Source organism: Oryctolagus cuniculus, chromosome 9 (assembly GCF_051225735.1).
Source record: "Oryctolagus cuniculus isolate XC-2025 breed Fujian yellow rabbit chromosome 9, ASM5122573v1, whole genome shotgun sequence".
NCBI lineage: Eukaryota > Metazoa > Chordata > Mammalia > Lagomorpha > Leporidae > Oryctolagus > Oryctolagus cuniculus.
In genome coordinates this window covers 136,530,607-136,548,576 of record NC_142875.1, presented here as the reverse complement: position 1 = coordinate 136,548,576, position 17,970 = coordinate 136,530,607, and the positions used below count along the sequence as shown (strand labels likewise).

The following is a 17,970-nucleotide window of genomic DNA, read 5'->3' as shown; positions in this document are numbered from 1 at the left end:
GCACATCTGCAGGGTGCGGGGCGGGGCTCCAGGAGTAGGAATTCTGATAATGCCTAAACATTTACATCTCCAGGGCAAAGTTCTTTCTTCCCAGGACCACACACACAATTCTCCATGGCGTCAGGAGAGAAGGGAAGACAAGAGATGTCTTACTAATGAGGTCCCTCTCCCCTCCTTCACAAATGTCCGCTGAGATAGTCATATGCGGTCCCACAGCACCCGCGTGGACTAAGACTGGGGATTGCTTTGTTTTCTAAGGTGTCTGTTTCACGTTCTCGAGGAGAGACAGGGCCCTCGTGGCTAGGAAGAGAATTTCAGTAGATTCCTCCAAGACGGATGTGAGAACGCAGCCCCAGCATCCTCGCTTGGTGTTTCCAGTAGGAGCTCCGTTCCGAGGCCTTCACGAAGGACACGTCAGGCCAGTGGCCCAGTTCCAGCTGTTGTTGGGACTGCAGAGCTGGAGATCTGCCTCGGGTTGTGCACAAGAAAACCTGCAGCGTCGGCTCCACCCTCCCGTGCTTCTCGGCTAAGTTTCTAGCCATGTTGGAGACTCCACGAACTTGCTATGTTTGTTTGAAAAATCTCTTTAATGTACAACCAGCTCAGTAAAAGCCAGTTGTGTAGAAGCAGTATGAAATATTGAAGTTGTAAATGATTATTTCTTAGTGAAAAACAATATATATGAGAGCACTTAGAATGTTTAGGGGGCGGTGCTTGGCTTACAGGTTAAGATGCCTGGATCCAAGGTAGCGCTATGGTTTAGTGTTTGCGTTAGCTCCTGGCTCCAGCTTCCTGCTAATGAAGACTCTGGGGTGGCAGAGGTGATGGTTCAAGTAACTGGGTCCCTGCCACCTGTTTGGGAGACATGGATTGAGTTCCCAGCTCCTGGCTTTGGCCTGTCGCAGCCCCAACTGTGGTGAGTATTTGGGGAGTGAAGCAGCAGACGGTGAGACCAAAGCTCTATAATGAAGAGGCAGGACCCAGCCTCTTGTCTGTCCTTTACCAAAAGCAGTTCACTGGACTGGGGAGTGGTTCAGCTGGCCCGACAAGGTTCTAATCGTCCGACTCAAGGTGTCGTTGGCTTCTCCAATAGTGAAACCACTTTGGTCAGTGTTGTCCCAGGGGGTTCTTGGGAGTTGCAGGTCTGGGCCGAACGTTACTGTGGAACAGTCACGTAACCTGCGGAACACCTGCAGCCCAGCTGGGCATCACCAATTCCCTAAGGGACAGCGTGGACCACCACTGACCAGACAGGAACTCGGCCGTGACCAGTCACGCACCTCTCCGTTCCACCTTCACCCCTGACGCCTCAGCGAGCTCGGGGATTAAGCAATGGCTGCCCAGGGCCTTGCTCTGCACTTTGCAGTAAACACCAACTTCCTTCACCCCTGCTGGTGACTGACTGCGTGTCGGGTGGGCGGGCCTCGTCCGGGGGTTCCCTAGCAAGCCCTCCACTAGTTTTCAGTGCTGTTCTGCAAAGAGGGAGCTCTGTCTCATCTGTCTCTGCCTCTCAAAGACTTTGGTTGAGGATAAGTCTATTTTAGTGCAAAAATATTTGCAAACCGTGTGTTCAAGGGGTCTTCAGTAGTTTTTTGTAGTACACGTTCTCCATGAACATTTTGAACTCACTGAAGCCCCTTGCAGGCAAAGATTTCAATTTTTTTTTACACCAGAATAAACCTATCCTTTGGTTCCATTTCCCCATGAATGCTTTCGAGTCAGTCCCTCGTCTGTTACTGCAAACATTTCCAAGTACATTCCAGAGCTGGCTGACGGAGAGGGTTCCCCACTGCACCGTGCACAGCAGTGGGGCTGCAGAAGACAAGAGCTGGCTGATGGAGAGGGTTCCCCACTGCACCGTGCACAGCAGTGGGGCTGCACGACACCCAGAGCTGGCTGATGGAGAGGGTTCCCCACTGCACGTGCACAGCAGTGGGGCTGCAGAAGACAAGAGCTGGCTGACTGAGGGTTCCCCACTGCACGTGCACAGCAGTGGGGCTGCACGACACCCAGAGCTGGCTGACTGAGGGTTCCCCACTGCACGTGCACAGCAGTGGGGCTGCACGACACCCAGAGCTGGCTGACTGAGGGTTCCCCACTGCACGTGCACAGCAGTGGGGCTGCAGAAGACAAGAGCTGGCTGATGGAGAGGGTTCCCCACTGCACCGTGCACAGCAGTGGGGCTGCACGACACCCAGAGCTGGCTGACGGAGAGGGTTCCCCACTGCACCGTGCACAGCAGTGGAGCTGCACGACACCCAGAGCTGGCTGACTGAGGGTTCCCCACTGCACGTGCACAGCAGTGGGGCTGCACGACACCCAGAGCTGGCTGACTGAGGGTTCCCCACTGCACGTGCACAGCAGTGGGGCTGCACGACACCCAGAGCTGGCTGACTGAGGGTTCCCCACTGCACGTGCACAGCAGTGGGGCTGCACGACACCCAGAGCTGGCTGACTGAGGGTTCCCCACTGCACGTGCACAGCAGTGGGGCTGCACGACACCCAGAGCTGCCTGTCTAGAAATCTCCATGGTAAATGCACATCAGACCAATGCGTGCTGCAGGAATTGAGGGGACCCTCCGGCTGTGTTTGCAGCTCCTCCGATCAGTTCGTGGAATGCATGCTACATGTCTGGGGCCTGGCCAGAGACCTCCTCCATAAGTGGTCAGAGGTTCAAGTGTCCTATTGTCGCTTGTCTTCCATCCACATGCTGCCACTCAAATGCCTCTTCGTGTCTTTGCTCCTTTTCTCATCGTGGGGTTTTTTTTTTTTTTTTTGTTCCTGTGGGGTTTTGAGCATTCTTTATAAATTCTACTTGTGAATTCTTGGCCAGATATGTTGTTTCCAAAGTTTTCTCCCAGGTTCATGTGTTTTTGCATTCTCTTAGCAGCTCTGTCACATAGCAACAGTTTTTAATTTTGATCAACACTCATTTCTTGCCACTACTCTTTTATAGATTATGTCTTTGATGTTATGCCTATGAAGTCACCACTAAATCCTACATCCAGAAGATTGATCTTACATTATATCCTGAAGGTCTTAGAGTTTTATGTCTTATGTGAAGTCTTTAACTCATTTTAAGTCAATGTTTTTAAAGATTTATTTTATTTATTTAAAAGAGTTACAGAAAGGCAGAGGCAGAGAGAGAGAGAGGAATGGAGGAAGAGGAAGAGGAAGAGGAAGAAAGTGTCTTCCTTCTGATGATTCACTTTCTGATGGTCACAATGGCCAGAGCTATGCCGATCTGGCTTCTTCTGCGTCTCCCAAGTGGGTGCAGGGGCCCAAGATAAACGCCTTTTGGAGCAAAAACAATTTAAATCCATAAATATGAGGGTATTTGGAAACATTAAACTATAAGAATAAAAAATCTAAACTTAATTTCTCAACATAAGCTCCATCAAGTTCAACATACTTCTATAAGCAATGGTACTGGCCACTTAGTCCACCTCTAAACAACTGAGGGTCCATAATCACATCAAGGCAGGCTTTTTTTACATAATTAACTGAAGCAAATTGGTTCCCTTAGCAAAGGGGTGTTTATTTCCATTTTTCCACAAACTTTCTGAAGTACTTTTGTGTCTATATAATATACCTAAAATATATAATAATATAATGCGTGATATATATAATATGTGTAACATATTATATATGTAATGTAATATATAGTGTATATTACTATATACTTATATAAGTGCATAATATATAAATGAAGTATATTTCTATTATCTAATATGCAAAGGGATTTCTTACGAGCAATTGGCTCATATACTTACTATGAGCATTGCTGTACACACAGAAGAACTGACCTTTTTACGTGTTGAGTTTCTGGGTCATAAATATGGCATGCAACTCCATTTAGTTAAATCTTTGATTTCTTTCATCAGTATTATCAACATTTTAGAATATAATTATTGTGCCCATTTTGTTAGATTGCCATCTAAGTCTCATTTTGGAGCAACTGTAAATGTATTTTATTTATTTTTAAAAGATTTGTTTATTTATTTGAAAGGCAGAGTTACTGAGAGGCAGAGGCAGAAAGAGAGAGAGAGAGAGAGGCCTTCCATCTGCTGCTTCGCTCTCCAAATGCCTGCAACACTCGGGCTGCATCGATCAGAAGCCAGGATCCAGGAGCTTCTTCTGGGTCTCCCATGCAGGTACAGGGGCCCAAGGACTTGGGCCATCTTCTATTGCTTTCCCAGGCTATAGCTGAGAGCTGGATCAGAAGTGGAGCAGTCAGGACTCGAACCAGCATGCCCATATGGGATGTCGGCACTTCAGGCAGCAGCTTTACCTGCTACTCCACAGCACCAGCCTTGCTGTATTATATTTTAAATTTGTCTTTGTGTTTATCGCTAATACATGGCAATATACTTTTGGGGCTGGTGCTGTGGCATAGCACATAAAACCGTGGAGTGTAGTGCTGGCATCCCATATGGTGCCAGTTCAAGTCCTGGCTGCTCCACTTCTGATGCAGCTCCCTGCTGATGCACCTGGGAAAGCAGCAGAAGATGGTACAAACCCTGGGGCCCCTGCACCTGCGTGGGAGACAGGGAAGAATCTCCAGGCTCCTGGCTTTGGATCAGCCAAGCTCTGGCCATTGCACGGAATGAAACTGAAGATAGAAGATCTCTCTGTCTTTCCTTCATTCTTTCTCTGTAACCCTGCCTTTCAAATAAATACAATAAATCCTTTAAAAAAATACTCTCAACAAATCTACATAAAATGTCCTAGAACTAATGAGTGTGTTCAGCAAATTCCATGATGTAGGATCAGTACACAAAGTTCCACCGTGTTTCATGGCTGTAGAGATGGACCATATGTGAAACAGTGAAATTGGGCCCCTACCTTATACCATTTACAAAAATGAAATCACTATGGATCTCATTAGTGTTACAGCTATGAAGCTCTTAGTGAAAAAATAGGGGAAATCCTTTGTGACTTTGATTTGACAATGATTTCCTGACCGTGATTCTGGAACCACAGGTGAGTGGATACTTTGGGCTTCTTGAATGTGAAAAACTTGTGTGCCTCCAAGGACGTGATCAGCACCCTGAGGGCAACAAGGGAATGGAGACAGTGTTTGCAAATCACGTAACCGAACAGTGTCTACCATCCAGAGTATAGAAGAGACTTATACAGATGAACAAGAAAGCAAATTTTTTAAAAAGATTTGTTTATTTGTTTGCAAGTCAGAGTCACACAGAGAGAGGAGAGAGAGAGAGAGAGAGAGAGAGAGAGAGAGAGGTCTTCCATCCAATGGTTCACTCCCCAGATGGCTGCAATGACAGAGAAGTGCCGATCCAAAGCCAGGAGCCAGGAGCTTCTTCCCGGTCTCCCAGGCAGGTGCAGGGGCCCAAGGACTTGGACCATCTTCTACTGCTTTCCCAGGCCACAGCAGAAAGCTGGATTGGAAGAGGAGCAGCCGGGACTAGAACCAGTGTCCATATGGGATGCCGGTGCTTCAAGCCAGGGCTTTAACCTGCTGCGCCACAGTGCAGGCCCCAAGAAAGCAAATTTATTAATAATTTGGCTGAAGGCTTGAATTAACATTTTCCAAAAACACATAAACCAACAGTCAGCAAGTGCGTGAAGATATTCCACATCAGTAACCATTAGGGAAATGCAAGTCATACTCACAGCAATGTTCCACCTTATAGCCATTAGGATGTCTGTTAATTAAAAGATGAGAAATAACTCATGCTTGTACATACAAACACACACACAGCGTAGCGAGGATGTGAACAAATTTGGACCTTGTGAGAAACAGACGCTGATGAGATACAGCATGGCCTTTCCTCAGAAAGTTAGAATTTCCCTGCTACTCAAGCAATTTGTTTCTGCACGCACACAGAAGGACTTACAGCAGAGACTCGAAGACTGTTTGCACACCCTGTTCACAGCCGCCTTCTCAACAGCTGACACATGGAAGCGACCCCAGTTTCCACTGAAGATGAAGGGCTAAACCAAATGTGGTCTACTCATAGGACAAAATTTTACTTAACCTTCCAGTAGAAGGAAATTCTCGCATGTTGTACAACACGGATGAACTCTGAGAACGCGGCGCTCAGAAACCACTGACAAGTGCGCATATCGTAGGATTCTGCTGGAGTGGAGCAAGCATGGAGACAGCGTGGGATGCGGCTCCCGGTGACAGAAGTGTGAATACTGTAGGGGTGCACTGACATAAGCTGCCTGCAGGGAGACAGCCTGGGAGACAGTGGGCTGTGGCTATCAGGGCCTGGGGGAGGCGCATGGGGACGTTCTTCATGGGCAGAGTTTCAGTTTTGCAAGACAAGGAAGTTGCACAGGGGTCGGTTGCACAACTATGTGAGTGTAGTTGACATTACTAACTGTGCACTTAAAAATGGTTATGATGATGGGGTCAGTGCCGTGGTGTAGTAGGTTAAGCCTCTGCCTGTGGTGCTGGCATCCATGTGGGTGCTGGTTCATGTCCTGGCTGCTCCTCTTCTGATCCAGCTCTCTGCTGTGGCCTGGAAAAGCTGTGGAAGATGGCTCAAGTGCTTGGACCCCTGCACCTACATGGGAGACCCGGAAGAAGCTCCTGGGTCCTGGCTTCGAATCAGCCTGGCTCTGGCCATTGCAGCCATTTGGGGAGTGAACCAGGGATGGAAGACCCCCCTCCCCGTAACTCTACCTTTAAATAAATAAATCTTTTAAAAAGGGGTTATAATGGTAGATTTTGGGTATTATATGTATTTTATTGCAGTTGAAAATTAAAGAAATATGTACAGGAGAGATTAAATGGACAGCGTGACTAGGAGCTGGACACAGGAAGTGAGAGTCTGGTGCTCTAGCATATTGCTTGACGCAAGTGCCATGGCTTTGGCATCCAGAGCCGGAGGGGAACCGGCCGCTTTCACACCTGTCCCGGGAAAGGGAAGCTACTTTGTGAGCTACGTTGTGGGTTGGGTTGGGTTGGGTTTGTTTTGACTGTGCACTGAGAAGTTCTCTGATGTTCCCTTTGTCTTTGATACGCAAACTCTCACTGTGGTGTGTCGGGTCACAGTCTGTCTGCATCCAGCCTCTGGCAGGTGCGTCTCTGAGGAGACTTTTCCAGGGGGAACTTTCTTCTTTTTTGGGTCATTTCTTCCTCAGAGTTCTTTCTGTTCTAACCTGTAGCTCCTCCCATTCTGTAGCATCTACTATACTGAAACCTATTTTTCATGTCTCTTTGCTTTCTATGCTGATGGATATATATAGTTACTAAGTTTGAATTTCCCTTAATAATTTTCAGTATTTCAACTTTCTCCTTGGTTATTTAGTTACTTCACTCTTGTACTGGCCATGTATATGTTATTTATAACATAATTTTTAGTTGTGTTTATAAGATTCCCAATTGGTTATTATTTTTTTTTTGACAGGTAGAGTTAGAGAGAGAGAGAGACAGAGAGTTATAGACAGTGAAAGAGAGACAGAGAGAAAGGGCTTCCTTCCATTGGTTCACTCCCCTAATGGCCGCCACGGCCGGTGCTGTGCCGATCTGGAGCCAGGAGCCGGTGCTTCCTCCAGGTCTCCCATGCGGATGCAGGGACCCAAGGACCTGAGCCATCCTCCACTGCCCTCCTGGGCCACAGCAGAGAGCTGGACTGGAAGAGGAGCAACCAGGACAGAATCCGGCACCCCAATTGGGACTAGAACCCGGTGTGCCGGCACCGCAGGCAGAGGATTAGCCAAGTGAGCCATGGCGTCAGCCCCAATTGGTTTTTTAAAAGTTTATTTACTTGAAGGCAAAGTTAAAAGAGAGGGAGAAGAGATCTTCCAACTGCTGATTCACTCCCCTAATGGCCACAACGGCTGGGATTGGCCAGGCCAAAGCTAGAAGACAGGAGCTTTTTCCGGGTCTCCAACGTAGATGCAGGGGCCCAAGCACTTGGGCCGTCTTCTGCAGCTTTCCCAGGCCACAGCAGAGAGCTGGATGGGAAGTGGAGCAGCCGGGACTGGTGCCAGTGCCCGCATGGGCTGCTTGCACTGCAGACAGGTGGCTTAACCTGCTACGCCTCAACAGCGGCCCCTACCTTTGACAGATTTTTGCGCCCCTTTAACTCGGTTTGCTCAGCTGTGACCTGGTGAGTGTTAGATGTGTGTCCTAAGTGTTTAGTAATTCTTAGTTACGTTTTGCTCTTGGTCCTTGCGGTCTCCATTTTCATCTTTGTGGCTACCACTTTCTATACTGTGCATCCTTAAAAATGGATTTAGGAGCCGGCGCTGCGGCTCACTAGGCTAATCCTCTGCCTTGTGGCGCCGGCATACCGGGTTCTAGTCCCGGTCGGGGCGCCAGATTCTGTCCTGGTTGCCCCTCTTCCAGGCCAGCTCTCTGCTGTGGTCAGGGAGTGCAGTGGAGGATGGCCCAAGTCCTTGGGCCCTGCACCCCATGGGAGACCAGGATAAGTACCTGGCTCCTGCCATCGGATCAGCGCGGTGCGCTGGCCGCGGCGGCCATTGGAGGGTGAACCAATGGCAAAGGAAGACCTTTCTCTCTGTCTCTCTCTCTCACTGTCCACTCTGCCTGTCAAAAAAAAAAATGGACTTAGGAGTTTGTAAAACACGTGTATGTGGGCCCTGAGTGAGAGCAGGCATCAGACCCGCCCTGCCGCTGTACCAAAGGCAGCCCAAGGCACCTGTTTTCACCCCACTCAGCTCCACTGCCGCCCAACAATGGGCATGGATGACCTCACTTCACCTCCTGCTCTCAGCACTGCCCGGAGTCACAAGAAATGAATTCCTCCTCTTGACCAGGAATCCTCTCCGTTTCCCTCCTTGGATTCTGGAGGAGCAGGACATGGCAAAGCTTACTTTTCTTTCTTTTTAAAAATTATTTTATTTACTTGAAAGGGTTATATAGAGAGAAGGAGAGACAGGAAGAGAGGTTTTGCATCACTGCTTCATTCCCCAGATGGTCAGAATGGTTGGAGCGGGGCCAGTCCAAAGCCAGGAGCCAGGAGCTCCTTCTGGGTATCCCACGTAGGTACAGGGGCCCAAGAATTTGGGATATCTTCTGCTTTCCCAGGCCATAGCATGGAGCTGGATGGGAAGTGGTGCACCCAGGACTTGAACTGGTGCCCATTTGGGATGCCAGCACTGCAGGCAGCAGCCCAGCCTGCTACACCATGGCACTGGCCCTGAAGCGTTCCTTACTGGACCATGTGGCCCACATCTCTGGAGAACCCCTCGTGTAGGACAGACGTCCACCCATTCCAGCCATGGGCCAGACGCTGCTGCTGGATGGTCTGTGAGCTAACACCAGGTTGTATTTTTGCGTGATTGAGAAAGGAGGCTGTTGTTTGTGATGTGAAAATTACGCAAGCTTCGAATTCTAGCGACTGTAAATAACATAGCCGTGCCTGCTTGTTTGACGCACACTGTGGCAGCTGAGCCCCGGCTGCCGCCTCCCCCAGAAAGCCCACCAGGCTGTGGCTGAGAAGAGATCCAGGAGTATACGGGTTGCATGCCGAGCAGGCTGGGGTCGAGGGTCGCCTGCCCCTCTGTGCAGTGTGGGGGCGTCAGGCTGTGGCGTGGCGGATGGTGATGATCTCATCCCGTGGCAGCGGCCTCCTGTCGTGTTCCGTGATGGCCGCTGAGGTCCCTGTGGCAGTGTCTGACATTGCGATGCAAGGCTACCTCGGCCGTCTCAGCCCGTGCAGTGCGTGGTCTTGGATGGAAGGACCTGCACAGCTTGGGGGAGCTCTGCAGGGCCCTGAGGTGTCCTGTCCATCCTGGTAAATGGCACTGAGCACCCCACAACCAGGAGCCCCCATGGCAACCCTAACAGCCGTTCTCCCTCATCCCCAGATCCAGTCCACCGCCAACCCTGTGGTTCTACCTCCTAAACACCTCGCCCAGGTGTCCTTATCTTACCTCCCAGCCCCCGCTGCCAGCACCTGGATCCTGGATGGTCCCCAGGTGACATCATCGTCACTATTTACTCCCAACGAAGCAGCCAGCGCAGGTGTTTCGGGAATGCAGGTCCGGGGCAGGTGTTCGGGGCAGCGGATGGGACCGTGCTTAGGATGCTGGCAACCTGGAGTGCCTGGGTTTGACTCCCCGGGCCTGGGAGGCAGCGGGCCAGGGCTCCAGCAGTCGGGTCCCTGCCACTGGATGGCGCTCTCGGTTCCTGGCTTCAGCCTGTCTTACCCCAGGTGTGGCAAGCTCTTGGGGAGTGAAGCTCCAGATGAAAAATCTGTCTCCCTGTTTCTCTGTGCCTTTCAAATAAATAAAATGTAGTGAAAAACTTTCAAACAGAACACAGACCATGCGTGGGGGTCCCTGGTTGCCACCCAGGACCCTGGTCTCTGCAGTCCTGCCGCAGGCCCCATGCATGCCACTGCTTCCTGTCCCATCCCTTTGCCTTTTCCTTTCTGCTCTCCAGGTCTCTGTTTTCCTGTTTGAAGTGAAATACCGAGTGCCTGTGGCCATAGAGACCCTTCTGCAAAGAGCTCAGAACAGAGGAGTAGAGAAGGCGGCCGTGGTCCTACCCGTGGACCTGACAGCCGACCGCAGACCAGGAGCTGACCACAACTGCAGTAAGTGCCAGGAGCCTGGACGCGGGGTGCCGTGAGAGTGCAACAGGGGTGGTGACCAAGGCGGGGGCCCAGGAGACCTTGTGGAAGTGAGGTGTCTGCTGAGCTAATTAAAAGCGAGAAGAGGAAGCCAGGCACAAAGTCCCAGGGCTGGAAGGAACCAAAAGAGCAGGAGGAGGAAGTTCAGGATGGAGCAGGCATGCAGTGAGCAGAGGAATGATATGATATGTGATATGATATGTGATACCATAACATGAGATGATATGATGGCGTGTGTATATATGATGTGGCAGGACATATGAGACAGGGTATGACATGGTGTGACATATATAATGTGACATGTGATGACATGATAACATGATATATATGATGATATTATGAGACATGATGTGTGAGGCCTGCTATGGTAGGACATGGCATGCTATGTGGTGTATGATACCGTACAATTGGTTTATATGACATATGACACAATATATTTTCTGCCGTAGTCTGATATGAGATGTATTTAATTAATTAATTAATTTGTTTGTAAGGCATAGTTACAGAGAGAGAGGTCTTCCTTCCACTGGTTCACTCTCTAAATGGCTGCAATAGCCAGAGCTGGGCCATCCGAAAGCCAGGAGCCAGGAGCTGCTTCTGGGTCTCCCACGTCGGTGCAGGGGCCCAAGCATTTGGGCCATCCACCACGGCTTTCTCATGGACATTGGCAGGGAGCTGGATCAGAAGTGGAGCTGCTGGGACTCGAACTGACGCACATATGGGGTGCTGGCACCGTGGGCGGAGGCTTAACCTACTATGCCAGGGTACCGGCCCCACCTGGGGTCTTTCAAGAATGTAGTTGCTTGGCCAGCGGGTCTGCAAAGGGGCCTGAGGGTGTGCACTTCACACAAGCTCTCGAGCAGAGCTGACGCTGCTGGAGTGGGCCCAGAGGAGCTGTGAGCAGCCCTGTCTGCCTGCAGCCTCGGCTGGCAGCTGCTTCCGGTAGGGCAGTTTGGTGTGAGGGCCTGCACTGGCACAGTGGAGTCACCGGAGGAGCTTATAGCAACGCCACACCCAGGATCCTCTCTGAGCCTGGGCCAGGAGGCGGAGCAGGTGCACAGGTTGCTCTTGGGTTCCGCACTGCCGGTCTTCATGTCTCTGCACTTGAGCATTTTATCATGTGAATGTAAATTGGCACGATGCCCCAGCTCTGTTCTCTCCTGCGCGTGGACTCACAGGACGGCCACTCCCTTCCTGGTGGCATTGTCCTCGTCTCTGTGTCGCTGTGTGGGCTGGGGACAGCACGGCAGATGCCGAGTGTGTGCTTGGCCTCCTGGGCTCCGGCCGCTCCCCAGTGAGGTTCTCACTGTGCAGGCTTGGGGTGCAGCCCCGGCACCCGCACCTGTTCCACAACACCCCAGGCAACCTGCTGGCCTGGTGCACACCACTCGGCAACAGGGCAGATCCTGTAGGTGCATTTGGCTCACGAGCTGTAGGTTCCTGTATTTGGCTGAACGTCGGGTACATACTTCCTCATCTGAGGATTCCTCCAGTGGAGCTGCCATTGTTGAGTTGGGAAAGAGAATTTTTCATAACATCACGTGTCCATTTAAGGACCTGTTTGAGAACGTGCTACTTCCTTTTGGAAGTTGGGGGTTGGTGTTTGTTTAAATCCTTTTTTCCCCCATGGGATGATGGCGATAGTGTTTGGCTATGAAGCTTTTCTTAAGGAAGTTGCGTGTCAGATATGTTCTGTCTGCTCCCGGTGTGGCGGGGCACGGGGTAGGAGCAGAGTTCCCACCGGGTCAGATTCCAGAGGCAGGAGAGCCACCCCGAGCAGCTCTGTCCTCTGACCCAGATCAGACATGCAAGATGGGAACCAGCTGAGGACGGGACCCCTGCCCACCAGGGTCTCCCAGGAGCATAGCAGAGTGCCTTTTTTTTTTTTTTTTTTGACAGAGTGGACAGTGAGAGAGAGAGAGACAGAGAGAAAGGTCTTCCTTTTGCTGTTGGTTCACCCTCCAATGGCTGCCTCGGGCAGCGCGCTGCGACCGGCGCACTGCGCTGATCCGATGGCAGGAGCCAGGAGCCAGGTGCTTCTCCTGGTCTCCCATGCGGGTGCAGGGCCCAAGGACTTGGGCCATCCTCTACTGCACTCCCGGGCCACAGCAGAGAGCTGGCCTGGAAGAGGGACAACCGGGACAGAATCTGGCACCCCGACCGGGACTAGAACCCGGTGTGCTGGCACCACAAGGTGGAGGATTAGCCTATTGCGCCACAGCGCTGGCCAGCAGAGTGCCTCACAAGCGGCCCGTCCTGAGTGGGGCCCTATTCTGCCTAGGGCTTTGTTGGGAGTGCATCTGAGCTCGGAGAGATGTCTGCAGAGGGCAGATGGAGGTGGCAGATCTGAGCCTAGCAGGTGTCGCATCTGCAGCACGCCACACGCCATCATGCAAAACATCCTGGTCACTCCTGCTGGTAGCTGGTGTTCAGACGTGTTCTAAATGAGGCGCTGCTAATTCCTCTGTCCGGGATTTCTGGCTGAAAAATAATGGTGACACCTCCCAGGACTTTTGCCATGTCGCACAATGAGGCTTCTCAAACATGGCCACTGCAGAATTGAGACAGCTCACACCAGCTGGCCACAGTCGGGGCGCCCTGGGATGCTGCGATGGGCAGTGACCCTCACCCCACAGGAAGGCTTGGGAAGGGAGGTAGGCAGGCAGTAGACACGGCACGGGTACAGACAAGGCCCGGGCCCCGAGGCTGTGGCTCTGGCCCCCGGGGGACCCAGGACGGTCAGTCCCTTCATAGGAAGAGCTGGTGGCTGGGACTTCCTGCGTGCTGTCCCAGACCCGGACTGTGTGGTGCGGCTTGCGTTGCTCTGAACACAGCTCTGGATAGAAAAGCCAGCCTGTGTGCACATGAGGACGTAGCCACTAAGTGCTGATGCACCTGCCCCAAGCCACAGAAAACGCCTTTTTTTGAGGCTTTTGAGTCCACAGCTTACACAGGTAGGGGATGTTTCCCCAGAGGGGCAGCTGCACACAATTCCTGTTACCTGGCTTTTACTTCGGGTGTACGCACGAGGCATTGTCACCGAACTGGCAGACGTCTGGTTTACAAGCAAAGGCAGACGCTAAGTGCTCTGGCACAGTGAATCCGAAAAAGACCAGAACCAGGTCAGATGTTGAGAAACTGAGCCCCGTGTTTCACCGCGTTGTGTGTGTGCGTGTGATTGTGTGTGATGGAGACCTGCCCCCTCACGTCGCCCACTCCTCCCATAGCTTCCAGACCAGGCCTTCCCGAGATCCAGGAGACTGACGCACAGGCCATTAATGAATGCTCTCAGGGTCACCCAGGAAGGGACGCGGAGGCTGGAGGGGAATCTGTCTCCTGCTCCTGGGGCTTTGCGCACCTGACTGAGTTCCCGGAGTCCTTCCAGTGCCCTGAGCCCTTGCAGGACCCGGTGTGGGGGGGCTCCTCGGAACTGTGTCACTGAGAACCCCTGGGCGTGGGCACAGGTGCATCCCCAGGTGGGCGCAGGGCTCCGAGGGCAGCTGGCAGCACAAATGAACCGTGGCTTGAGGGCAGCGTGGGCTGCTGCACCCCACCCAGCCTCAGATTCCCAGGCCGGCCGCTTGTGATCCGCGTCCGCCCCGGGCTGATGTGCCGGTGGGGAAGACTTTGTCCCTTCTGCGTAGATGGTTTTCTCAGTGAAAGCACATGGCACTGCAGGTCGGAAGAACTCCTGGCATGAGAACCGCACAGACTGCACTCAGGCTGTGCTCAGCCGCCATCGGGATGCTGCTTCATTGCACCGCACGTCCCCACGCCGCGTGGTAACTGACATTGCACCGCACGTCCCCACGCCGCGTGGTAACTGACATTGCACCGCACGTCCCCACGCCGTGTGGTAACTGACATTGCACTGCACGTCCCCACGCCGCGTGGTAACTGACATTGCACCACACGTCCCCACGCCGCGTGGTAACTGAATGCGTATCGTGCTTCCTGAAGCCCACGGTCGCCGACTGCTCTCCAGACCTGCCCTGCGCCGGCTGCCGGGCTGTGAGCCTCGGCGCCCATCTGGGGCATTAAGTGCAGCTGAAACTCGGGCCCAGTTCATTCCCTACTGGCCAGCCCCTCATTCCTCTGCTTTGCCTGAGACAGCTGCCCGGGGAGTGCGTGACAGAGAGGAGGTGCCGTCTCCTGCCAGCGTCTGCCCAGCGCGGTGAGTGGACTGGGCGGGGCCTGCCAGCGTCTGCCCAGCATGGTGAGTGGACTGGGTGGGGCCAACTGGGGGTACCAGTTAGCGGCCAGCAGGTGTGGGCCGCTCTCAGCATTGGCTTTGTTTGCCTTTGTTGTTTTTAAAAGAGGTCCCAGGTTGTTTCAGTTGAGCCCAGAGCCTGGGGTTCCAGATGGGCCTGCACCTGTGGCTGCGGAGACGCCAAAGTCATGGGCGTGTCCTGGTCGACTCGTCCCATCCTCTCCCAGGAGAGAGCAGGCGGCACCTTTGGGCAGCTTCTCCTTGCCATCTGGGCACAGACCCTCCTGCCTGGTGGGTGTCCAATCACCTCTGCCCAGCAGCACCCAAGAGCAGTTTCCAAAGCAAAAGCCGAAGAGCTTACCTGGCTTTTCTAGCTGGTTTACCAGGGAAGTGCTGGTTACAGACCGGGGCTGTCCCGGCTCAGCCTGAAAGCAAGAGCAGAGCACCCTGGCTGATTGCGTGCAGGGAGCAGGAGGTGACGCGCACCTGCCGCATGGCGGTGGGGGCTGGGGCTGGGCGGGGGCCGTCCTCAGGATCCCAGGGTCCCTCCTGTACCCTCTGCTGCCCACGCGCCGGCTTTGTCTGCATCTGCAGCACATCTTGTTTCCACCTTCTGGGGCATGTGCCAGGCCCTGGGCCCAGGGTGGCCAGGTTCTTTGTACCCCTTCCCAGTGCTTGGTCCCAAACCACCCCGCCTGTGTGGCTCTGACTGTCACAGCTCCAGCTGGGCACTTGTTCAAGGGACCAAGAGCGAGGCGCTTGCTCAGTGGCTTGGCTCGGGTGTCTCGCCCATGGCCACTGCCTGCAGTGCAGGGTCCTTGAAGAGCTCCTACCCAGGAGGAGGGGGCTGCTGCTGGACACGTGGCACCACCCGCCCCGTGAGAGGAAGGCCCTGGGCACGTGGCACCACCCGCCCCGTGACAGGAAGGCCCTGGGCACGTGGCACCACCCGCCCCATGACAGGGAAGGCCCTGGACACATGGCACCACCCGCACCGTGACAGGGAAGGCCCTGGACACGTGGCACCACCCACCCCGTGAGAGGAAGGCCCTGGGCACGTGGCACCACCCGCCCCGTGACAGGAAGGGCCCTGGGCACGTGGCACCACCCACACTGTGAGAGGGAAGGCCCTGGGCATGTGGCGCCACCCGCCCCATGACAGGAAGGCCCTGGGCACGTGGCACCAACTGCACCATGACAGGGAAGGCCCTGGGCACATGGCACCACCCACACCGTGAGAGGAAGGCCCTGGGCACGTGGCACCACCCGCCCCATGACAGCAAGGGCCCTGGTTTATAGCCCTGCACACGATGCCTGTGTGGGTGTGTGCGTATGCAAATGGCCGAGTACTGAGCGTTATTTATGCGAAGGGGCTAATATAAAACAGATGAAGCCACAGATCCCTAAGCATGCCAGGGCTCATGTGCTCGAAAGCCCCAGGGAACGGAGAAGCCGGGGCTCGGTGGGAGAGCAAGCAGGGGTCTGCACTTCTGGCCTTCAGCGGTCCCACCGAGGAGCTGGCTCCTCAGCTGAGTCTTGGGTTCACGGGGGCAGTGATCACGGAGGGGAATGTCCTTGCTGAGACTCGGAGATGGCAGCGTGCAGGTGTCTGGGCGGGGCTGGCAGCAAGCGTGACTGGCTGGGCAGTGACATGTGGGCACAGCCTCGCTCACAGGAACCCCACATGTGACTGGCTGGGCAGTGACGTGTGGGCACAGCCTCGCTCACAGGAACCCCACGTGTGACTGGCTGGGCAGTGACGTGTGGGCATAGCATTGTTCACAGGAACCCCACGCGTGAGTGGCTGGGCAGTGACGTGTGGGCACAGTGCCATTCGGGGCCTACTCCGAGGAACCCCACGCGTGTTCGCTTCACTGGGTTTGCTGCTGTCTGCGAGATGAGTCAGCTGCGTGTGAGATACCACGGTCGCGTGAGTGACGCCGTACCTGCGAGTGCTGCAGAGAAAGCCGTGGCAGCGCCGGTGCCGTGGGCCTGCCAGGGACGGCTGACCCCAGACGGCCGGCGGGGGCAGACGAGCCGTCGCAGGGCTGCCCTGCACCCCAGGAGCGCCCCCTCAGAACAGAGTTCCGTCTGTCTGTCTGCCATGTCTCCAGGGCTTCCCACCACCCGGAGGTGCTGGCTTTAAGGGGCACAGTCCGGTAACTCCCCAGCCTCAGAGCTTAAAACCCTCAGCGCTCGCAAGCCCACTGGTCCCCGTGCGTGTCACGGCGGCTTCAGTCTGCTGTGGGGCTGAGGTCTACTTTCGAGAGCCTGGGGTCAGCATGTCTTGTTGGGTGGAAGACACACAGCGGCTAAGGGAGAAAGGAATTGAGACGTGAGGCCGTCCAGCCAGGCGCAGGGTCAGCTCCCACAAGAGGCGCGTGGGCACGTGTGTTCACGTCTGTGATGGCCCCGTCAACCCGATCCCTGCGACGTCCAGTCACCTAAGTCACTTACTACATGTGACAGGAACACTAAGTAGTGAGTGGAAGAGTGAAACCAAGGTGATCTCAGGCCCGGGGCTGCCACGCAAAGGGGTCAGGGCATCCAGAACCCCCGTCCGACCCTGACCACCTAGCGTTCAGCCCAGGCGCGCAGAGCTGCCAGGAGAGCCGTTCCCTCCTAGACCCCCGCCCCAGGCCCCTCAGACCCCGGGTTCACTCTGGGCTTTGGGCGCGAGCCCAGGGCAGTGCACGTGTGAAGGACAACAGGAAAAACCAGGAAGCAGGCGGTGGGCAGAGAGGGCCCCCCCCGCCCCGCTCTTATTCGTCGGCAGCCACCAGCGGGCTCTGCCTCCCGTGTGCCCGGGCTGTGACCCCACCAGTCCCCTGGAACCGTGTTTGCCCAGTGTACTGTCAGGCCACATTCAGGGGTACCCCCGTCTTCTTGGCCTGTGAGCACTCGAAGCAGGGTCCCCCCCACACCGAAACAGCGGCCGGGGCTCCCCAGGCAGCGCACGCCTCTAGACTCGCTCCCACTCTGCTCGCCACGCTCCCTCCAGAGGTCGGCCGTGGCCAGCGCTGCCCTTGGACGATCTCTTCTCTGGGCGCTGCGGGCCGACCCAGATGCTTGAAGCCAGGTCCCCAGCGGTCCCCAGACTCCGAGAGGCGTGTCCAGTGTTCACTTGCTGTCCCTGCTGGGAAGGCTTTCAAAGACCCGCAGCTTGGTGTGGCCAAAACAGTC

General features: G+C 54.3%; 1 long non-coding RNA gene across 2 annotated transcripts in view; it reads left to right on the top strand.

The window, feature by feature from the left end:
- Positions 1-17,970, top strand: part of LOC103348935 (uncharacterized) — a 280,781-nt gene that overhangs the window by 194,476 nt on the left and 68,335 nt on the right. For both annotated transcript variants that reach the window (XR_016213685.1, XR_016213683.1), the window contains exon 3: positions 10,388-10,541. This is a non-coding gene — a long non-coding RNA (uncharacterized LOC103348935). The remainder of the gene's footprint in view (positions 1-10,387; positions 10,542-17,970) is intronic.